At 40.5% G+C, this 24702-nt stretch overlaps 1 protein-coding gene across 2 annotated transcripts in view; it reads left to right on the top strand.

The window, feature by feature from the left end:
• Positions 1-727: 727 nt before the first annotated feature.
• The window catches only part of cskl (c-src tyrosine kinase-like), a 62459-nt gene continuing 38484 nt past the window's right edge, over positions 728-24702 (top strand). Inside the window, exon 1 of one of the 2 annotated variants that reach the window (XM_084721228.1) lies at positions 728-974. The gene's annotated coding sequence lies outside the window, so the exon portion shown is untranslated. Of the gene's footprint in view, positions 975-15295; positions 15316-24702 lie in introns of those variants that run through there. The other variant, XM_084721236.1, reaches the window with a different exon arrangement.

The raw sequence follows: 24702 nt of genomic DNA, 5'->3' as shown, positions 1-24702 counted from the left end.
CAAAATTATGAGATGAATTTTGACATTACATCTCATAATTCTTACCAATTCTTACCACTTTTTTCTTATTGGTGGAAATAGGCACTACACTCTTTTGAGTGTAATTCATTTGCCAAAAAGAGACAAAATGCACAATAAACAAAGAGGTCATGGTCACAATGACCTCACCAAACACATTTTTGGCCACAAATCAAGAATTTATATGCTCCTCCTGTCCTGCTTTTGACTGGGTCCCACAAGGCCACGATACATTGGTGTATTTAAAAAGCAGTAGGCTCGTTGACGAAAACAGAAACGGAGAACAAGGATATTAAATCATTTATTGACATAAAAGACATGTATGAGAAATTGAATGCTAACCCAGTCTGTAGGATTAAGGTTAATGTGTTGTAGGAGTAGCTTATTTTACTTCTGGTACTACTATTACAGCTGATTTAATGTCTGGTGGAATATAAAACACTCTTCAAATCAATTATCGTCAGGGACATGTCCATCAAAGACACCTGTGTGACAATATATCCATCCTGTACGACTACATATCATGTGTTTTTTTTAACCGGATATATTATAAACATAGTAGCAGGCTCGGGGGAAACGTCCCTCAGTACAGTAACAAGTCCACCATCAGTTGACAGTCACCTGTTGGCCACACGGTTGTGCTCACAGACCGCTCGCCCCGTGGCTGCGCTGCTCCTCTGCGCATGCGTGTTCGGTTGACGGAGCGGAGACCATTTCCTCCAGCAGCAGCAGCAGGAGCAGGCCTCGCTGAGCTCCGCCGCACACACACACACACACGCAAACATACACACATATGCAGACAGTGTACGGGCAACCGTCAAAGCAAAGCCACGTTTGGGATTGTCTAACCTTAACGCCGCTAAACCTGGATGCTCTCCGACCGCAGGAGTCCTCCTAATGGGCCTTCGTCGCTGATTTCAGCAACATCTGGTCGACACTACAGTGATATCTTTTGGGTGAGTTGTTGCCCACAGCGCAGTCACTGTTTTGTCTCGTTGTGTTGCTGCTGCTGCTGTCGCTGCAACGCTTTTTTAGCACGGGAAGCTTCAGGATAGCGCACAGGGGGGATGTCATTGTCAGGCTTTATGTTCTCTATTTGTCTTGAGTTTGCTTTACTTTCACTAACAGCTTTCAAGTGTTGTGTTATGATAAACAGTTCTCATTAAACAGAGCTGTGAAGCTGTTTGGGAGCGTTAGCGTTAGCTGCTAGGTAACATAATGTAACGTCATAAGATCCATTATCGGACACTATTTATGCTAGCCCCTCCAGTCTGTTCCCCAGTCCATTCATTAGGTTTAACGGGAGGGCAGCAAACACAAACAAAGCGAGGCAACTGTTTAAGGGCGTTTATGTTTATGAGTTATGCTTCCCACAAGTATGTGCTTGTTTTGTACGATTCTGCGGCTGTGTCCAAAACCTCCTCGTCACCCACCTTCCTCTCCCCCTTTTTCCATGGTCGGACGTCTTGATCGCGGCTAATGCTTTGTGGTCGTGACCTTTTCATTTACCTTTGACTCTATTCTCTGTCTTCCACCAGTATTTGTTGATCCAGTGTGGTCCAGTGTTGTAGGGAAGCACAGAGTTAAAGCTTGGAGTCAGTGAAACAGTGAAGCATGCAGCATTGTTTTACAGGCGGATGCGCCGTTTTGGATTTGTGTAAAATGTGGAGGAACTGACTGTAGAGGGACACTCAGTGTATCATTGAAATAATAACCATGTGTATATTGAAGTTGGACTAGAACTACGGTCTGGCCTTTTGGCGTTGGTTTGTATTTAGGAAATAATGATTCTGTCCGATAATGGACCCAGTAATTTTAGCCACCTCCGCGCTGCACTGGAACACAGGACTGGAGCAGAGGTCCAGCCCCCTACATTGAGGAAACACTGATCCCTATCTCACTGATATTGTTTTACTATAATGTATTTTACATTTTTATCTCCATTCTTTAGGATTTGTTTCAGTTTTAGAGGAATACATGTCACAGTGCTGCATCAGAGTGTCCAGTTGATGATGACAGCAAATAATTGGGGGACATAAACACTGTTATGATGATACTGTTAAACACACAGGGAAATTGTTTTTCTCTTGCGCCACTCCACGGAGAGGTCAGAGGTCAGGGAACACCATCCTAGAGCTGGTAAAGCTCCACTGTCTGTCTCAAGGACACTTGAACGTGGTTGCTTGCTAACTCACAGATTAAAGACCATTAAACACGTTAAGAATAAATTGTGACATTGTAAAATGTAGTTACTTAAAGGATCAGGCCAGATGAGATAGATGCTGTTGTCCCTGCAGCTTTGGCCTTGTTTGTTAGCTCCTCACGCAGTAATTCAAGGTAACTGTCTGTCTGAAATGTTGAAATGTACATACCTTTGCAAGCTGTGGCTTGACTCATGAAAGCAATGTAGTGTCTGACTCTGCAGTGCATTGTTACTTTGCATGGTGTTCCATGTAGTTTAATAGAAGACTGCCTGTATGCTCTGCTTTGTAATATGCCTAATCACTTGCAAGCTTCCTCCAGGGTTGTTTTCAGGGAACAAATCTTATGATTAGCATGTTATCTCAGTGTCTGCCTGTGTTATCTGACATGTTACAGCTCAAAATCTAAAATATCATCCCTCCAGATCTTGTTGCCTATTTTAATAACTGATTGCTGTAGTCAGCTTGAGGCTGACCAGCAATTAGATTTTGCATTATAATCTAGATGGAGACACTGGTGAGTGGACTGTCTGATTTGAAAGATAATTACGTTAAATTACTCATTTTGATGCCCACCTGCCCTAACTGTTATGTTGATTACAGTGAGTGCAGAGTGCTGATGAAGCAACATGGTAGCTTTGAGTTTTCTATTAGGGAAATCTCTTACCAAGATTGGTTGGAGCGAGTGGGGTGTGAGGGCTTGGCATTCATTATCCCCAGAGGAATCTGTTAAACCAGACTGCAACATGTCCATATGCTGCGTCTGTCAGGGCTAACCTGCTGCCGGTATGCTAGGATGTCCAACATAGTGTCTCAAGGGTCTCTGCTGAGATTAGTTGCAATTAATGATTTTTTTTCTTTTATTGCAAGAATTGAAAGCATTTCTATGTAATAAAATTCAAAGCACAAAATGTTTTATTTCAGTACACTGTCCTCAAAACACAGCATGACTCAGCCCTGGTCTGAGTGGTGAGACAGTACAGCTGTCCATCTGTGAAGTCAGACTCTTCTAGTAAGGTGGCAGAAGACTCACAGATTAAATCTTTGACCACACGAAGTTCCTCCTTTTCCTATCTGTTCTTTGTCAATAGCCCCATCCCCTTCTCATTGACTGACTGATCACTAGATCGGAGTAGTCTAATCGAGGTGCAGCTTGACAAGGACAAGAGGTGACAGGACATGTCTGCAAGTCCAGCTACATGTCGACTCTCTGCTTTTTAGCAATGAGTTATGAGGAGGGGGCGGGGGTTGCTATCTGGTCGATCCTTAAAGCTGTGAGAAGCTGAGCTGTGTTACTGTCTTATGTTAAGCCCTGAGCCAGGCTTATGTGCTCAGCAGGGAAGTAATGGTTCCTCTGTCTGTACACTGACCATCTCATTGCACATTTGAAGCCTGTCCAAGGCCCTGCTGACCTCAACACAATGACCGCGTTTAGACCGTTCTTCCCATCCAGCCTCTTCTCTTCAGTGTCCACTGTCTCTTTAATCAGCAAGTGCAATAACAGAGGAGGGATTTATCGTCGTGACTTTGGTGCAGAGCTTAATAGTATACTGACACTCATGAGCAACAGGACATCACAGATGGTGCAAGACATGCTCTGCACAGTAGGCTGTATCATCTCTCATAGATACATTCAACAGCATTTACTTCATGGTTGTCTGCATTTCAGCAGCCTGATTTAGTGTGCTAGTAGCTGTAAAATGAAGTGCACTGAGTTGTTAGCAGAGCAGTGTGTGAGCCTGTAAACTCAAACACACAGTGCGCCCCATGATACATTTAACTGTCTGTTAAGGTATGTGCCATTCTGAGTTATGCAGGTGTGTTATAGACATTCCAAGATGCAAAGTGGCGAGCAGTGCTATGGTCCACTTATTTAGGAAGGATGATAGAAAGTGAAACTGACAGGAAATCTGCACTGCACCTGCAGTGCTTCCTCTTTTTACGCTTGCTTGGGACACAGTAGGTCTATCATATAACCTAACTGTACTGTTTGTAATAGTTTAATTGGTTCAAAGTGAGGGCTGCTCAATTTGCCTATTCAAAATATCATCAAGTTTACAAATTAACATTATGGCAAAGTGAAATATCCAAATTGCAGAAGCTTTGATTTTTAGTGTAAGGAAAAATGTGTGACAAACAGCATTATAATGAAGAATTGTAGTGCTGTAGAGATGCCCAGGTTTACAAGTTTTCTTCTCCAGATGTCAGAAAAAAAAAAGTTTGTTTGGTACAGACCCCAGAAAATGTCACATCATCATTATTTAAATAGTTTTTTCAGTGAAAATGAAAATTGTGCTGCAAAAATTTTCATTCCCACTCATTTTTAGTCATATTGTAATATCAGTTAAAAAAATATTGTCAAATATTTTGACAATATGTTGCAGCCCTATTCTAAGCAGATAAGATGATTGAATTGCTTTAGTATTCTTAAGTATCAAAAACTGCCTTGTCATTCGATATGAAATTTCAATTACCAGGGAGTGAATCTCATCAATGTCGATGAGGAAGCAAGTACGCAGCACGCAGCATGCTTGTACTAAGCTCTAATAATGCTGGTGATTGGCTTTCTAATGTTACATGTCAGAGAGACATGCAGGGAAAAGACTACATTATGTTGATCATTGTTTTTACCACTAGGTCTTTGAACAGCTTCTTCATTTAAAATGAGTAATTGTACTGTAATTTGTACTATAATTTCCTTTTTGTTTTGTTAAAATGGATTTAGTATGAAACAAAGTAATCGCTCAGAAACCGGTATTCAAGCCAAGGTATTGATAAGAGCCCTGGTGTTGTCAATTTTTGAAATGGGCTGTGTATTGGCCAGCATCTTGGATCGAATACTTATCACGATACAGGGGTTATGATTCAATATATTCTAGGCAAAGGAATAATGCTACTTTTAAATCTAACTTTAGGAAAACTGTCATATTATAAAGAACACACCACTATATGAAAAATGTGTGGTAAAAAAGTTTACTTGTCCTTTTTTCTTTCTCTCTATTTAAGTGACTTGACAAGAAACCTAGCATTCAGCACCATAACAGCACATGAAGCTAAAGAAAAAATTGATGAAATGTGTTATATAAGCCTTGCCAGGCTGCCTCAAAAAGTACTTGAGAAACACAGACCAAATCCTTAATGGTCCCAGATATTTTTCCCAGTGACATGCTACTTACGCATCTTCTTCTCTGTTCAGCACCTGCTGAGCTGTGATAGAGGCAACCCCCCCATATCCTCCTACTCCCCTTCACAGTGATCATGCTGCCCAGTAGAATAGTGGCATTGTGGCTGCCATCTTGCGTGCAAACTCAGCAAGGCCTCTCCATCTGGGCAGCGGCTGGTCAGTCAGGCAGCTCCTTGAAGGCTGGGAGGCTTCTGCCGCCACGCCTGCTGGCTAGCTGCACAATGTAGGCAATGAGTCGAGCCGCAGGCTTGACACATGCCTAGTCTTTCAGTACGCCCACGGCCTCCACAGTTTTCCCACTGGGAAAGATAATCCCAACATTTCAGCATTTCTAGAATATTATTTCAGACAAAGTCAGATCTTATTATTATTTCCTTCTTTGCACTTTTCGTGTGTTGCAACTTAATCTGCTGTGCATCACAGAAGAAATGTTTTCATTTTGAACACACTGCAAATGTTGCAATGCTGTATGGTTGCAATATGTGTCATTCCAATCCAAATCTTTATTTTTGTGCTGGCTAAGAGGTAATCATATACTGTAAGGAGCCTTATCTGTCAGGTGACAGACAACCTCCACTGCTTACTGTAGCCTGCAGTTGAAATGTCTCATTATCCACAGTTTTGTACCTGAGGTGATCATTTAGAAATGGCATGGAGAAGAATCTCAACTAAAGCTACCAAGTCATCAGTTTTGAGATGTCGTTTAGGTCCCACCTTGCCTCTCACTAACCACCCCCACCTGTACCCTGAACTACCCCATGGTGCAAACCAGCATGGCACAATGGTTTGTTATTTAAATGATAGATCAGCTGGATGACATCAGTCTGCTTTTTGGGGTTGTGTTAGAGCTGATTTGAATTAATGAGCAAAAGGAAACAGTCGGACGCTAAAGGGAACAGTTGGATACTTCCTTCTGTGAGTGGATTCATGCAGAAAAACTGAAGCCTGGACCATCTTTTCATTTGGGAGATCCACATATGATGCAGGTCTACCTAACTTTCATTCAGCCTACTTTAAAGTAGTCAAATGACATTGTGGCTATTTTAGTGCTCTAGTTTCTCTTTTTTGTGCTTATCTCAGACTAGATTGTGGTCAGTTACATATTTTTTATGTTAATTACATCATCAAAGCCAGTGTCCGGCTTTGTTATTCCCAGGCTAAGATGGGGGTCACCAGGCAAGATATGATAATGTTGTAGACCCTTTCTGACTGACCACAGATCCTGGTTTATCCTGTGTCACTGTATTGGTTGAAAAGGGATATAGCAGTACTCAATAGGATATTGATATTAAGATGTTTATGCTTTGTACCGTGCAGCCGCCTCCTGTATAAATGTACACAACACAGAAAAACACATATGCAATGCAGGACATTGTGTGCCCTGAGCAGTCAGTTTCTCACCACAGTCAGGCTTTTTCCACCAACATGGAACTGGCCGCACTCCGGTTCACATGCCAAATTTTGGACCGTTGGGAGAATTTCCAGTAGAAATAAATTGGTTCAGAACCTGAAAAGTTGGTTCCCAGCTGGAACCAAAAAGTAGTTTCCTTGGGAACCAAAGTGGGTGCGTTATTTCTACAGGTTGTTCTGCATCAGCTAGCATAAAACCCCAAGGAAGAAGAAGATCATTGTACAGTGTTTCTCACCCTCTGTTGATGACACATCCTTGACTACAATGTTTTCAAAACTGGTGTAAACATGGGCAATGGAACTGGTTCAAGAACAGGAGATGATTTGGTGGAAAAGTGCCCAGTATAATTACTTACAAATTAAAATTATATTATTGGACTCGGTCAGTGAGGAAATATACTAGTCGTCTGCCTGATAACCATGCTGCTTGTTTAACATTGTGCCTGAGTCCTGCACAGGTTACAGAACTACAGTATGACTGAATTTAAAGCGATAGTTCACTCAAAAATGAAAATTCACTCAATATCTGCTCACCCCTGTACTGATGTGAGGATGGGTGAAGATCTCCAGTTCACAAAACACTTCCAGGGTTTCAGCAGAAAACAGCCTTGCAGCCAAATCCAGTACAATTGAAGTCAACGGTGACCGGTTTTAAAATGTAAAAAAAGAACAAAAAAAAAAAAAAAACACAAAATGTCTCCATACTGCTTGTGTGATGTAATCCAAGTGTCCGTAAGCCACGACAATATGTGCAAGCAGCTCTGGTCTGAGAGGCTACAGTTGACATTTAGGCTAAAAACATGGTGTCATTAGTGTTTTTTTGGGTCAATTTTTTATGTTGTGTCTTACGGACATGTGGATTATACCAAGAGCACTGTGTAAGTGCTGCTAAAGGAGCAGGGGAAAAGGTTAACTAAAATTGTCATTTTGGCAGTAAACATACAGTACAGGTTACTTTGTCCCCATTAACAAACTGTACCTTCTCAAGACCAAGAAAAGTCTCATCTGTTGTTTCCCAACTGCTGGAACAGTGAAGGCAGTTAGCCCTGCAGTTAGCTGTGAGGGAAACGCTAACAGTAGCAGTACCTTTGTGCCTATAACTTCAGCTCCGGTGCAATTGTATCCCTTTCTGAAGCTTTGTTTTCCAGCCTTGAACTGCAGCATCTTTTTTAGAGACTTCGTAAAACAAATTGTTCTTAGCTGTCCATCGGCAATCCTGTAATGTTAGTATCGACCAGAGGCTGTGTTCTGTACTTGTGCCAGCGCTATTCTCAAATGCATTGCACAACGGAATGACATGAGATGACCCAACAAAATAACATTTGCAGTTAGGATGTTAATGAGCTCAATCCTGCAAGAGGCATCACATGATGATGGTAATGTAGTTATCATCACAGCCTTACCAACAGTTTAAAAAAGTAACCAACACTATCAGCATAGCGCAGCAACCATTGTTATTGATTTACAGGAGGCCCTTCATGTTTTCACGATGATGTTATTGCAGTAATAAAGTAACCTTCTGTTTATATTCTCATGTAAAGCACTATTCTTGAACCTACTATGCTGTTATAAGTTTATAACCATATACTGATATTGCATTGAATAGTTTGTTGTTGGTGAATCCAGCATATGGCTGAAGTCTTATTCTGGTAAAAAAAACATTCTGAAGAGCCTATGTCAGGCCTTTGTTTAACTGTAAAATGCAATGCATGTTCAGGATGTTTGCTCAGGTGTCCAATTTGATAAAATAGCTAACAGTGTAGAAAGAAGTTGAGCTGATGAATAACTAACTTCAGTCCAAAGCTTTGCATAAAATGTCAGTCTAACTTAACATGTTGATGTTGACGGTGTTTGATCAGCAGTGCTGCTTGTGCTGTTTTACCTGGGCCATGAATTATACCTTTCATGTTTCTAGCTGATGTGGACTGAATGAGTCTCTGATATTTCCTACTGGGGAAAGCTATGAAGTTTTCCACTCATTGCTCCAATATTGCAATTTGCTGGTCTGATTGATAACTGTGGAGCAAACCTATGATGATTATCAATCGCTGTCATCTAGTGAGATAAGATCCTGCTAATATCTCATCTTTTGTAATTAATTTAGTTAGCACTTGCTCATCTTGCTTGGTTATAATGCTGATAACCAAGGCTGTACTTCTCTCTTGCGCCATGAGCAACCTCAGCCTGATTTGGGATGCTGTCCTTATTGTTTTATGCCATGTTATTGTCTTGTGATATTTCAGTCTTAAATTCCTGCCTTTGTCTTTCCAGTTTGCAAGGAAACAAAAGCAACACCTTTGCCATTTAAAAGTCCTAGTGGAAGGTTTAAATTGAAATATTTGATTTATGAACATTTGAGCAATGTCATGATATATACTGTACAGTTGTGATTGTGCTTTGCAGTTTGTACTGAAGCAGCTGTCCCTTTATTCATATATATATATATATATATATATATATATATATATACATATATATATATATATGTATATATGTATATATGTATGTATATATCTTTAGTTGTTTGAGGCTATTGGGAGCAAAGCTGCAATTCAGCAGAACTGCATCTGGTCAACTGTTACTAATTTTAATTCCCACAAGGACAATGTCAAGATATACACACACACACACACACACACACACACACACACATACATATACATATGTGTGTATATGTATAGCTCTTGTGATGTACACAGTTCTATCCATATCTAATGTATAGTGTGATGCCACAGCAGCTGCAGTGTTAAATTCTTAGGGGAGAGAAGAAGATGTAGAGACGAGAGAGAGAAGTGAAGGAGATTAAGCATCAACCTGAACTCTGGACACGAGTTCCTGAGCCATGCAGCAAGCTGACCGTACCAAAAACCCATGCCAATATGTCATTTATATGTGGGGCTTCCCCTGCTTACCTCCACGGTCTGATCACTGTCTCCCTGCACACAACAACACCTGTTTCCTGGTTCACTGAAGTCCTTCATATTTAGGCCAAAACTGAGACATGAAGAGGAAGTGGTGCAGTCAGGACAAAGTTGGTGATGTTTTCTCCATTTATAGAGATATTCAACTCAACTGACAATATTGTGAATGTCCTAAAAAAGAATACAGGATGAATCACTGATGATGATGATAATGACAATGAATCTCATCTCAGCAGGGAGGCTCCAGTGCTTCCTCTATTATCTTTCGTTCGATGCACTCCAGAGTAGTCTTTGTGCGATTGAGTCATCTGATGCACTTCAAAGATACAGTAAACGCCTCCCTGCTTTAATGATGTCACAGAAACTGCTGAAAAGTAAAATGACCTGAATTAGGCCTACCCTAATACAGGCTTTTCTATTAAAGGAAGCTTTCACTTGATCTTTTTTGTGTGTGTAAAATTGCCTTCAGGCAATCTTTTCAATAAAAGCAATTTTTTCTCAATGTTTTCAATTGAGAGACTAACTAGAATATCTGTGCAGTGCAGAGATATCTGAATTCGACTGTGGCCTACATCTGGACATGTTTCTGATACACCAGCTGATGAGCCACATGGCTTACTGAGAGGTAGGTAGCTGGATAGATGGATGCATAAATAGATATGGATTTAGAGATGGGCAGATGGGTAACTCTTCAGGTCTTAATCTTTTACCTTATTATCATACATGGAAATGCTACAAGGACAAGAATGTCATCAACTTGGTGCTGTTGTTCCCTGTTTAGGGAAATGGTCCATACCCTCGAGTTGTATGTAACACTCTGAATAAGTGTTACAGCTAAAACTTGAGCAGCACAATGGGTTCTGTTTCAGTCAGCAGTGTTTACCAGTTAGCCCTGATCCACATGTGGACTTTTGGCACCTGGATGTTAAACATATATCAGTATGGACTGGGAAATAACTGTTATTGTGCCATATCATTATTAAAAATACAATCAGCTTGATGTGCAGTGAATACAACAGTCAGTGCTCATCTGTGGGAAGCTGGTGAGAGACCTTGTTGCTGCTATAGCACCTCTTACTAGATGGTCAGAGCTCTTGGATGGGTCCGTATCTCGTGGGATAGCTTGAAGCCTGTCCAGGTTTTCCTTGCTGGTATTTTTTAATGCATCTTCACTCAGGCTGAAGTACGCAGATAAATTAAATCTTTAAAATGAATAATGTGATACAAAAATATTGGTTTGGTGTAATACTACTAATTATTTATTACCCAGTGGGCATCTTTTCCTGAAATATTTCCAAAATTTCAAGAGAAAAGGAAGCAGTCTTATACAGTTTGACAGAAAAATTGGTCATAATGAAGCACAGTTGTAAAATACAATGGCACTGAGTTGACTACAGCTACAGTTGACTGGGTTGTCACTCTCACTCCTATCATTTTCAAAATATTAGCGTAATGTGCATATAAATCTGTCCTCTGCTCGATCCAGGTTATGAAAAATTAATACCATTTTGCCACCAGATTTTTCTCTGGAAATTATCTTACTTTGTGATCAGTTTAGTTTGTGGTAGACGTGGGCTGATGAATGATGCCATCGTCCATAGCTGATGCCTGACAGTCATCAACCACTGAGCCACTTACCATTGTAAAATTGTGATCTAAAAGACCCCCACCCCCTGAGTGACAGCCAGGGAGCGCTAAAATGAAAGATGGGTTTATTATCAGAATTATTATTATGGCTCCTTACATCTGATTTACTAAAGAAAAACCAGCTTATATAATCACACTATTTACTGCCCAGTGAAAGCATATTTTATGAGAGAGAGGCACAAACATAATTATTATCATCGTCCATTGTGATGTTTTACTGTGGATATCAGCTTATGTCAGTTTGGTAGACATCACCCAAGCTGGTTAGAACATGACAGCGGAAACAGTAGCTAATCTAAATACATGGCTTTTGCTGTGTTAAGTAACATTTCTGTTATTTAGTGTAAAGTCATCACATCTATTTCTGTCTTTTGACATGAAGTGCGGTATTTCAATTCAGGGTTCCTATAAATGGCGCCAGTCAATTGAGGAAATGGAATAACTGCAGTTCAGTGTAGACAGTGATTTGTATTTAATGCTGACCTGTTGACTTTTGTTTGTGTTCCCTCACTCACTCATTCACAATTACATTCACTCACACCAATTCAAACCCATATATTGTATTATAACTTGGTCTCACACAGACACACAAATTATCTGCTATTCTTGCTGGTCTGAGCCTGTGAGCAGACCATGGTGGGGTCAGCATCAGAGCAAAATAAAGCCACCCATCTCAAGTTTCTGCAAAGCTCCGTCTTGAGCCTCCTGGGAGTGTAAGAATGTACCAACCATTTAGGATACGCGGACCCCTCCCTGTATATTCTGTGACTTGAGTCAGTGTTAACTTCATTGTGTCAAGTAAGGGGCAGGGTTTGGATAAATGTTAGGTTGTAGATTATTTTCATGGTTGTTGCCAAATTTGCTTCCTGCATTTAGCTCAGCAGGCAACCAGAAGATTGTCTAATCTTATAGACATAGGAGACGCTTTATGTTATTACTATGACATTATTGCAGTAATAAAGTACTATTCAGTTTGTAGTCACGTAAATCAATATTTTTGGACATCACACTGTTATAAGTGGATGGTCATATAGCCTACATTGAATGGTGTGGTGTTGGTGAAGCCAGTACATGGCTCAAGTCTTATTCTGGTGCATTTTGAAGAGCCTGTGCCAGCTGTATTTTAATAATAAAATGTAATGTATGATCAAGCTGTTGATTATTTTCTGTATTAATTGTTTGGTCTGTAAAATGTAGGTCTGGGCAATATAGCTCAAAGTCTGTCATGATAATGAAGCTTCTGCCGATATTGATAATTATTGATTATTTTGTTTGTTGACAACGTGTACTCCAAAGGGTGGAAGAGACTAAGGTGAGGAAATAAGTTTGTTGTATTATCGAGACAAACTCAGATATCACATTTTTGACCAAATACCTGCTTTCACAAGATATAGTGTATAGTATATAGACTAAGTGGGTACAGGCAAATAATAGAACAACTAGAAAATCTGTCATATACATACACACACACACACACACACACAGATACACTAGGGATGCACCAATCGACAAATCGTCAAATATCCGATTCTGAGCCCGTCAAACAACAAACTGACTGTGATATCACCACAGCGCTGATCACAGCTACACGCACTCAGACACATGCTTGAATGAAGTTGGTGTTAGCGACAGATTCCAAGAACAGGATAAAGAGAAGACAGAGTCTACGACCAGACAGAGCAGCTGACAATGTCACAGAACAGCCGTAAACTTCGTAGCTCTTCAGGCTAATGTTAACCAGCAGCAGACTGGTGTTCACAGAGGGACGGTTAAAATCTCACCTCCTTATACTTAAATACTGTATATTGTTCATTTCAAATTTTCTGTCTGCTGTAGAGTTAAAATTGTCACACCATGGCTGTTAATAACCAGGTTATCCTAGCTACCTATTAAAAAAAAACATGAATATCACGCAGTATGTCATTATTCTTTCTCTCCAAAGAAGAATAAATAAGTTAGTAATAATACTAAAGAAATAAACAGATATATATAAATGCAGTGTTTCCTCTAGGATTTTTTTCAGCAACGGGGGCAGGCGTTCCGTTTCTCTTCTTAGAGAAATATTTCAATAAACTCATCTGAAAAATGCAGTCAGTTGTTACATAATGGCGTGTAGATATTAACGTTAGCCTAATACTATCAATTAGTTTACTCATGTTAGCAACACTGAGTTGGCACCGGGCCAAATTAACTTAAACTACCGATAAGTTACGTAATGTTAGCTGGTCATCAACATATTGTGAACGTCTGTTTAACTTGTAAAATCTATGTCGAGTTATCTCAAGCTAATAACTTACGTCTGCCTCTTCTCCGGCCGGTAATTCGCTGCTTTATTGTTTATTTGTAATTCGGGAATTCGCTCCTCTGACTCTGCCCTGTCGCCTAGGTGCTTGACGTGCTTGACGACCGCGCCCCCCAAACAATGCTAGCATCATGCAAATGAGCACGTGCAAGTATATTTCCATACTGAGCAAGATAGTTATCTGCAGTTTACCTTAGTGCTCGCAAGTACCCGACAGGAGTCTGTTTTGAAGGTGGAGAGATGCGGCGGTGGTGTATTTGCGTCAACAATAAAAAAAAAAAAAAAAAAAAAGAAAGAAAGAAATTTGAAGGAGTGGCGGCTAGGATTTAGGAGTGGCGGCCCGCCACTCCTAAATGAATGTAGAGGAAACACTGAAATGGCAACCTTTTAACAAAGTACTGCTGGTTCTGTGGTGTCAGCATTACAAATCAGATGGCTGCAGTGCATCATAGTAGCATCAACTGACGTGCAAAAATGAGGCTCATTAGTTATCGCTTTCAGTGTGTGTAGGCCTTCAGCGCTACTTCAAGACCTTGGATGGTCTTTGTTGTGGTTTAACCTGCAGGAGAACAGGGGTGCAACATCGATCTGGATCAATAAATTGATTCAATGTTCAACAATCCAATATCATTATTATTATTGAGTTAAAATCTTTATTGTCAGTGTCATAAATGTCTGGAAGAGTTCTGACATTAAATTGTTAAATCATGATTTAGTTGCTCTTTGTGAGTTGACATAAATATACCTGAATGTAATAAATGGACATATGAAATTGTCTGAATCAAAACTGCATCTTGGCAGACTTTGATATCAGCAAATATCGTATTCAAAGAATAATGTCGTCCAAAGAATATATATAAAATTGTATCATGATGAAACTTGTGATTTACTCCCCTGCAGGCAAACACATGAGTACAGGCAGAGTAAAAAGGGAGAAAAATAAGGTCATGTTCAATAAAATGTACAAGTGACAAAATGATCATGATATACTGTACATGTTTCTATTATACATATTTGAGGTCAAACTAAGCCCTATTTGCAGACTTCTTTTTAAGACATAATGCCGGTCCCTGGGCTGTGAGAGTGAACAGGGTTATCACTGCACACTCTGTGTGTGTGTGTGTGTGTGTGAGGCTTTTGTGAATTTACCAAAGAAATCCCTGAGCCCTGCTCTCCACAAGCAAGATTTGCAGCAGCTGCCTCTGCAAACATTGGCTCTGCATTAGGAGAAATTCTTCTCTCTGATACCTCTGTGCGTGTCATTGTCTACTTGTGCTTTCTCACCCACACCATTACCATTACCATGTAACCCAGCGTCCTCTTCCACAGGTTAAACTCACTCTGAACGTGGTGCCCAAATGCAAATTTTCAGCCTACACAACATTGTCTGTAGAAACAACACATTCAAATACTTTAAGACAGCTTTGTGTTCTTTCAGTCTACATGAATTTGTTCACTGCAAGCTTTTTACCATCAGATTTTTTTTTGTTTCAGCTGATGTTGTGTTTTGTTTTCCTGCCTGACTCTAGAGACTGGTTGGCAGGCTGTGTTGGCTGGCTTTGTGTGGGGAAGCGGACTTGTTTTGTGCTTTGATCAAGAGAGGTGTGGAGTGTGGGAGAAGCTGTCTTCTAGGTGAGGTACTCCTTGCAGCAGATGCAAAGCCAGTGATAAGAATAAGAGTTGTCTGTGTGTGCATGATTGTGCTGGCATGTGAAGCATTGTTGTATGTGTGGTATGATTTTAATAAGGGTTTAAACAAGGGAATGTGGTATATGCAGAAATGACAATACATGCCTAGGTGTTTCATCAGTGACTCACAAACATTCAGACAGACACACACACCCAGCCTTCAGATCTTCACTTTATACTAGGTGTACGCAATGTATAGTATCAGAGCAGCATTGCACTGATTTACATCTGACAGGCAGCTCTCCTTTCAGCTAATTAGGCTACATTTCTTAACCTAGCCTATGAAAAGAAACTAATGACCTAGTTAACATTGTCTCTAGGGTTCTACTATTGTGGCTGAAACAGTAATGATTATTAACTGGTTAGTGTATCTCTTTTATCTCAAAATTTGGCGAACCAAATATGTCTCCTTTTTTTATCAGTTTATTGACATTTTTGGCAACAGGCACTCTAAATATAAAGATCCATTTTAGTGTTGACTGATATCAATGCCCACAATTTCACGATTTTTAATCACTGACTTTGAAATCATGATATGGTATTCAAGGGATAGTTCACATTATTTGACGTGGGGTTGTATGAGGTACTTGAAGTACTCTGTAGTCAGTGTATTACCTATAGTAGATGCCAGTCAGCACGACCCCAGTTTGGAGAAGCAGTACTAGCACTGAAGCGAAGCAATTAACTAATTAGGATGGGGTCTGCAAGAAAAGGTATAAACCCACTTAAACTAATACAGACTTTCTTTTGGTGGACCTTTTATTTAAGTGTGTGAAATAGTAAATTAATTTACTGTAAGTAATTTTTTCACCACTTTAGTTTGCTGTCAGACAGCCTTTTCTAACGGGAAACTGGTGACTTATTGACCTTTTTAAAGCCTGCAAACAAAAAGCAAATTGGAATATTGATTCTGGTAATTGTACATGTAGCAACCAGACATTTTGGTGCTAGTAAAATGTGTAATTCAACATCTACAGCTGGATTACTCATATGACTGGTGGAGACCGCTACTTCTGCTCCTGAAATGTGCACACAGCTTGTTGATGACATCGGTTGTGACAGGTTTTATAAGCCAAATATTGCTCTCTCTATACCAACCAAACACATTTAGCAAAGTCATTCATTTGATCTCACAGAATATGAGAGTTGCTTGTGTACTACTGCCTCAATCTGTTGGGTTGTTTGTGTTACTGTGTGACTTAAGTGAATCCAAACTATCCTTTTAAAATACCAAAGTGATAAAATACCGCAAACAACCTAGCACATCAAGGCAGTGGAAGTCCAGGCACTCTGCAAGTTAAAATTACTGATTTTGCCCTGGATTTGCTTGGTTTGGACAGAGCAATATTTGGTTTATATAACCACGGTTTCCTGTCAGAAAAGGCTGTCTGACAGCAAAGTACAGCACTGACAATGTTGTAAATATAGAGTGCACTTAATCTGATATTGATGTTCTTTAAAGTGGCTAAAATACATTTGGCTGCTGACCCTGTCAACAGCAGTACATTGCTTAGCTTCCGTGATCGTGCCCCTTAGTTCCTCTCCAAACTTGCCAGCATCTACTTTAGTTAATGCACTATCAGTAAGTGCCTCATGCAACCTCAGGTCAGAAAATACAAACTATCCCTTCAAACAGAAATATTGATTCTAAATATTATATATATATTAATGTTGTGGCCCAAAAAGTGAAAGAATGAGTTTTCTAAGGAAATCCTCTTAGATACTTCAGAGAATACAATCATTTCACTTCCCTCCAGTGTGTAAATATGCATAAAATAATGTGCATGTGTTAAATGTTTGTGCGCATACACTGTATGTGCACAGACATTTTCACTTTCTGTGTTTGAGCATACGCATGTGGTTCAGTCTGAGCATGCAAATGTGCCTGCTGCACCCCACAGTGGAGAGTGCCCCACACTGTGTGCTAATGCAAGTCTGTGGTTGTGAATTAATAATTCAGAGTGCTGGCAGGGCTGGGTGGAGCCTCTATTATTCATGGTTGGCATTGGAACCGACAGATGACTGCTGTTAATATTAAGGACCAGCAGATACAGTCTTCCACCAAGACACCAGGCAGTCTTCAACACTTTCATGTCTGTCTCTATCTTCCATCCTCTGTCATCTGCACCCCTCGACTCGTCTACGTTCCTACTCTTTTGCTGTGCCCTTGCTCTCCTGATCTCTGTCCTCTCCATCTGTGAGCATCTTTCTCTGTATCACTGGTGTCTCCCTTTCTACATCTCTCCAAGTCTCACACTCACTGTGCTTGTCTATCTCTGTCTCCTATTCTCTCTTTCTATGATCTTTTAATTCAAATATGCAAGATGTTTCTGAAAGTTTCTGGAAAAAACATTATGTAACAGAAAACAAAGATAGTCAGTTGTGCCTGAAATGTAGCTCAAATATTTAATTATTTGAAGAGAAAAGTGAACATTAAGGCCGCTTCACTCAACTTGATTTTATTTTGTCATTAATTTATGCAATGTCTGCTCATCTGTCAAATTCATTTTGTTTAGAACAGGGCTGCATGCTATGGTTATACAACTCATATAGCATTTTTTACAATTGTGATATGGCTAGTGTTAGTGAGAATGATCACTTTTGCAGCAAATTTTCATTTTCACTGGAAAAAAATATTTAAAATTAGGGCATTCGACTAGTAATCGTTAATTCAAGCCATTAGTCAGCTAGTTGGTGCATCATTTATGATATTAATTACTAGGTCTACAACTCATGGTTATTTTTAAATCATGAATAAATAATTTACATCCACATACCGGCTGACTTAAGACAACAAATTATGTAGCCCTGTACTTGCAAACTAACTTGCTAACATTACAAACTCGCTCATCAACCTTGTATGTCCTGACCGTGTCTTTGTTGTCCCTAGAATCACAGTCCTGGCCACAGCCACTGTAAACCACCTCAGTACTGTATTCCTGGTTGTCATACTGGCCTCTGTTAGTCTCAGTGCACTGTTGACCTGGTGACTTCAGTGTTATAAGAGACAAGGTTCACTTTGCAACAATCACCAGATACTTTCATACCAGGCCTTATGAGAAGATGCAGCTCCCTATTGGAGTTTATGTTGTTTTTTTTCCTGTGACTAACAAATGAAAACCAGCTAACAGTTAAGTTGACTATAATGGCGTAGCCCTAATTAAAATCATGATGATATAACATTTGTTGAGGTCTGTACCAAACATGTTTTCTTACATCTGGAGAAAAGGATTTGTGGACCAAGGCATCTCTGCAGCACTAGAGTACTTCATTAAAAAACTGTTTGTCACGTGTTTTTCCTCTATCAAGAAATTGCAGCTACTGGGATATCGCACTTGGCCATGTTGTGATTTTGATAATTTTATGATTAATTGTGCAGAGCTAGGCTAGTTTAGAAGTAATTTCAGGGAGGATTACTGTGCAGAAATGGTTGCATGGTTAAGCAGGGCACCAGATATGGGCCTCTGTCTGCCCTGGTCTGATTGCCCACAAACACTGGTTGAGTGTGACAACCTGATGATTGGATCTCACTTGTCAGAAGAAAGTGCAGATCTTATGCAGATCTGTAATTTTGATCTCTCTCTGTGACAGCCAGGTCTGTCAGTGTCTACCTTCTTTTTGAGGCTGAATCTGCACATAGTCAGTTTTTTTTTTCTCAATTGGGAATTGCTCACCGCTCAGGTAATCTGTATAATCTCCATTTTGAGCCAAATAGTATTCCAGCATCCTTTGCAGTTTAGATTTTGTGCCTCCATGTCCATGTTTTCTCCCCTGTGTGCCTCTCTCCCTTCTTTTTAGCCCACTGAGTGATTTTTCTCCATGGTGTCAGTGCTGCTGCCGCTGAATGCGTCTTTTATTTAAGAGATTTGGAGCTCCAGTCACCACTAATGCCGCTGCCATATTGTACCAACACCCTGCTGTGGCTGCTGCTAATGACATTCTTTGTGTCTCCGTCCCCGTGCTTTGCCTCCTCGTCTCCTCCTCCTCTGGTCTGAATGGAGGACTTGTCATGTGTTGCCATCAAAGGAGGACGAGAGGCAGTGAAAGCAGCAGCCAGCAGCTTCCCCCCTTCCTCCTCACCCATTCTCTCTCACCCCCTGGGATGTTTGAAGCCACTTCTGTATGTGTGTGTGCACATGTGTGAGAGACAGCATGGCTGAAGAATGCATATGTATGTAAGAGGCTGCATATATTAGGCGGGAGGATGAGGGGCATTTTGTGTGTACTGTAGTGGTTGTGTGTTTGTTGTCAGTGAGAGTTCAGTAACATTGACAGGATAAGCAAAGGCTGAAGAGTGTGTGTGTACACCTGCCAAGCGGATGTCTTGTCAGAAGAGCACTGAGCCTCCCAGAATCCCACAGCCCTCTGGCTCTTAGCCTCCCTCTACCTCCCTACCCCCATCACCACTTTAGGAGCTTCCTACTCCTACCTGCCTCCACATATCAATTTGCACTCAGGCCTCTCAGTCATTCTGTCCTTCTGTTCCACTCTGCACTTCAGCACAGACATATGCATAACAGCAAGACAGCTTCTTCATCTCACATGCACTAGCTAATGAATAGATGATGCCAATTATTAGGGCTGAAAATAGGGAAAGATGAAAAAGTTTTTTTCTGTGTAGCCACAGTCTTCAACTGCATTCTGTATCTTTGAGAGCAGCTCCATGTCTGCAGTGGTACACTGGATTGCTAGTTTGATGAGCTGAGAGGAGTTAAGTTTATCTGAATTAATTTGATTTTTAAGTGTGTACTCCACTGAGTTTAATCATGAGATTCACTTCATTGGTCATGAGGAGTACTGTACAGCCTGTGGCTCTGAGGGTAGCCCTCCTAAATCTGGGAAAAAAACCCTGATGATGTCATGATCATGAGAGGTCATCCAGTCCAATCCAAAACTATTTATAGGGCACATTTAAAAACAACCGGTGACCAAAGTGCTGTACAATCAACTATTGCAGAAAAAATACACAACAATTAGATCATGACAGATACTGCTGGGTTGTAGTAAAATGAAGGTCCAGCATTTTGGGAACTTAACTCCTACTGGGGACTAAAATACAGGGTATCTCAGCCTCTGCTGCCGTGATTTTGACTGTTATTTCTTTAATCGGTCTCTGACAAGTAATGTGATGTAATGCCTTGATGGTAAGGCCGAACAGTTAATTAAAATATTGTTGAAAATGCAGTATGACAATATCTAAATTGGAGTAGCTGCAATTTTTTGATAAAAGTAAAATGTAAAACAAATGACACATTACAAATGAAGCATTTTGGTGCCACAGAGAAACCGAAGCCTATAAATCATATTCTCCAGATGAAAGGGAACATGCTTGTTTGGTACAGACCCCAGCAAAAATTTTTATGTTGTTCAGTGAAAATGAAGTGAAAAATCTACCATTCCCGCTAAAATCATGACTCACATTGCAACCGCAATATCTGTTAAAATAATAGCAATATAGGCTAATTTTTTTTTTTTACATATTGTTTAGCCCTACTTGGTAGAATTGTAGAAAATGTGTGCACACAAGTGCTACTAAAAACATTAAAACAGCATACCATCCTGGATGCAGCACCCAACACTGCCCAAATATTAATGGGGAAATCCTGAAAGTAGTACAGGCAGGGCTCACTCACAGCAGGCAGACTCTTTAATGCAGCGTCTCCATAATGTATGCAATGATGAAAAACGACTGCAGCCTTCCTCTGCCTGCATGGATATTGAGAGGATATAAATAGCTGGGCTTGGTGAGTGTGCGCTGAGACTGGAACCACAGCACACAGAGCTCAAACAATAAGCTGTCACCACTACCCTTCCTCCCCTCCGCTTTCTCCAGTCCAGCAGCCTCCCAGAGCTCGAGAGGAAGGGGGGGGAGTGGGAGGCAGGGGTTGTTCTCTCTCCCTCTTCCTTTCTTTCTTCCACTTCCTGCCTCCCTGCTTTTATAATCTGTCATCAGCGGCGAGCCCGAGCCTGTCACTTGTTACGTCAGAGAAGGCAGGCAGGAGGGCTGCCTGTCTCCCCACCTGTCTGTCTGTCTGTCTTCAGTAGGAGAGGTTTCTCTGTCACATTGCTCTATTTTTCATTCAGTTAGATAAAAATAGGGGACAGCGGCTGAGGATTAGACACGCACATGACTCCTTTGCTCTTCTGCAACGAAAGGATGTGATTTTCTTTTTTTTTTCTTCCTTCTCTTGCTCAGTTCAACATTACAGCAGGCCACCCCAGTCTTCTTTGTTGGTATTCCTGGTCACATTTGGGAGTTGATGACAAATGGTGTATCCTAACACATTCAGACTGATTCAAGCTATCATGTCTTGTTACTGTCTGTTAGAGGGAGCAAGACAAATGGATGCTTGATTCAGTAAAGTAATCTAGTTACAGAAGTGTGTGCTGAAGGTTGTTAGTTCAAACCTCTGAGCCATCTGGTAAATCTGCATCTGGGAAATGTCATTAATCTTGCATTCCTCTCCCGCCTAAACGATTAAAAAAGAGATACCCTTGAGCAAGGCACTTATATCTAATCCCTATGGTGCAGCTGCTGGTTGATGTTAGAAGTCTGTGGTTATGTTGGGCAGCATTTTAAACTTAAATAAATGTTTCAGAGGCCACAAAACAACCTCAACCCAGAAGACTACCATTTTTCTTTCTGTTGCTGCTGAGCCAAAGAGGGGAGAAGACCAGGGCAAAGAGTTTCTGTGGCACAGTGAGACAGCACCACAGCTAAAAAAAAGGTGAAGATGGCTAGAAATGTTTCATGTGGCAGATGGCAGAGGCAGCCACACAGTTGTAATGATTGAGCAAGCCACAGTCTCTCTTAACTTCCTTCTGCTCCACGATCTTCTCCTTTATTATTTACCATCCCTCGCAGCGCTCTCCAGTCTCTCTGAGACTCTTGAGATTTCAGTGTCCCCTCCATGCACCTGTTTGTACCAGAATACTCACTCAACTTCAGCTTCCACCCTGGTAGAATATCTGCCGTCTCTCTCAGGAACAATCATCGATCCAGACTCTAGTATCTGAGCTTTTTAAAGCTTATATTTAGAAATGCATTTCTAATCTTTTTTGGGTTGAAAGGTTTGATGAGTCATGTGATTTGTGTTAAATTATTCCTGCTGACTAAATCAATGGCACAGCTTGTGCTCAAGGAATGCTGTCAACATTGATTTTGATTGCCACTCTGGCAAGACTTGTATGAGGGACATATTTTTAAGTTGCAGAACTGCTTTTACAAGCTTAGCAGCAAAACTACACTGATCAGATTTGTCAGCCTGTCCTTTAAATCTGCAACAAGTAATTGATTATTCATCCACTATTAAATCAAGCACCAACTATTGTGGTAGCAGATTAATCATTTTCATTTTTTAAGAAAAAAATGTCCAAATGTGGACAAATGTGAAAATGTTCTAATTTCCTTACTCTTTTATGATAGTAAACTGCATATCTTTGGGTGGTTGTCAAACAAGACATTTAGGGATGTTATCTTGGGCTTTGGGAAACATTGATTACCACTTTCTGACCTTTTATGCACCAAACAACTAATCAATCAATCAAGGAAATTAATGGAAGATTTATTAATTATGAAAATAATTGCTATTTGCAGTCCTAATGACCTTAATTGCCTAGTACAGAATATCTGACAGATCAAGGTACTTTATCACTGATACAACAAAACCACAAAGCAGTCTGCTCAGTGATTTGCAATATAGTCTTCATCAGCATTACCATTACATGGTAAATATCACTCAACCCTTCATGTGAATGTGAATCTGAAAGAAAAAGATGTGCTTTAATGTAACACATATGGTTCATATGGCATAGACCTTATATTAATGTAAGAGACACTACAAAATAAGCATCCTTATCTGAAATGTAGTATCAGTCCTCAAATCAGGTCAGTACTTAGTGTAAAATGAGTTGAAACTGCCACCACTTGTATCCTGAGGTTGAGGGTACATTGAGGGAGTTACAGACAGGGTAAGCAGATAGATGTAGGAGAGAGAAGGATGCCTGACTGACTCTCAGTCGACTCTTCACTCCTCACATGCATGAAGGTCAGCTAATAGATATGTCAGTGTTGCACTATGTTCTCTTGTAACTGTGAGGCACAGGTGCAATGCATCCTGTTTGCTTAAGACATTTTAGAAATCCAACTGGCAATATGTATAATAGTACCAAAAATCCAATGACTCTTTTTTACACACCAGTCTTCAGCTCTTTGCTGTGCCAGGTGCTTTTAGCTTAGTGTCTCCAGTCTGTATGGTTGAGTCTGAATGCCCTTTACTATTCTCTCTACACATGCTGGCTGTACTTTGTTCAGCAGGTAATGACAGTGAGCTGTCTGAGAGATAGTTGAACAACGAACTAGCCAGAGACTGCTCTCAGGACTAAATGGGCAAAACGGTGGGTGATCTAACGGCTGCAGATTACTGAATCAGACACCTTATTTTTCACTGCTATCCAAATGAGAGTGTTTGAGAATGTTTAACTTGGAGAATGTGATGTGAGCTGCTAGAAAGAGGATTCCTTGCTCTTGTGGAGCTGTTGGAACTCTGATTGAACAGTTGTGTTTATCCCTCACAAAAGATCTTTGGCCACATACCAAAATTGGCTGCTGAGAGCATGCAAACATGACAACAGACAAGTTTAATTTTGTTCTGTCTTCAAATTACTCTCTGAATTAGTCTAACAATAATTAGGGACAGCTGATATAATCTGCCATCAGTAACATTTGTTATTTTAACCAATGGCTTAGGCTGACGTGGACAAAACACTGTAGAGTACAATCAAGAAAATATCAGGTTTTGATCCACTTCATTTTCACAGATATCGATTAAAATATGCCTGGATCAGCATCATAATAGAACTTCCTTTTGAATAGCACTTAATTTTGATGTTGATTTGAAAGAACACTGGTTGGTTTTGGTGAAGGAACTATGTTGCATGGTGGTTTTGCCTCATCCCTGCTCTGAACACTGTCTGTCAGAGTCATGTGATCATTGAAGCGTGTGGGGGCCCAGTCCAACTGCCTGCTGTGGTGGGAGACGGGGGGCTCATTGAGATGAAAAGGACATGAGGACATAGAGACCTGTTATATGTCTGGGGATATGACTTCCATCTCTGGGCACATTATCTATCTGCATTTGCACTAATTGAAGTTCACTTCCTGGTTCCTGTCACATGGATGTACTCACACACACACATCCGCATAGTTACGGATGCAGAGAGAGGCTGCCATGCCTCTGTGTGGCCACTTTGATATGCTCTCTCTCTGCCTTGAATACAGCTACAGCCATGCTCAGTTGTATAGCATAGAATATGTATTGTTTCTTTTCA

Source organism: Lutjanus erythropterus, chromosome 1 (assembly GCF_056507025.1).
Source record: "Lutjanus erythropterus isolate fLutEry1 chromosome 1, fLutEry1.hap2, whole genome shotgun sequence".
NCBI classification, from domain to species: domain Eukaryota; kingdom Metazoa; phylum Chordata; class Actinopteri; order Lutjaniformes; family Lutjanidae; genus Lutjanus; species Lutjanus erythropterus.
The sequence above is the reverse complement of the archived record's forward strand: the minus strand, read 5'-3'. Positions and strand labels throughout refer to the sequence as shown.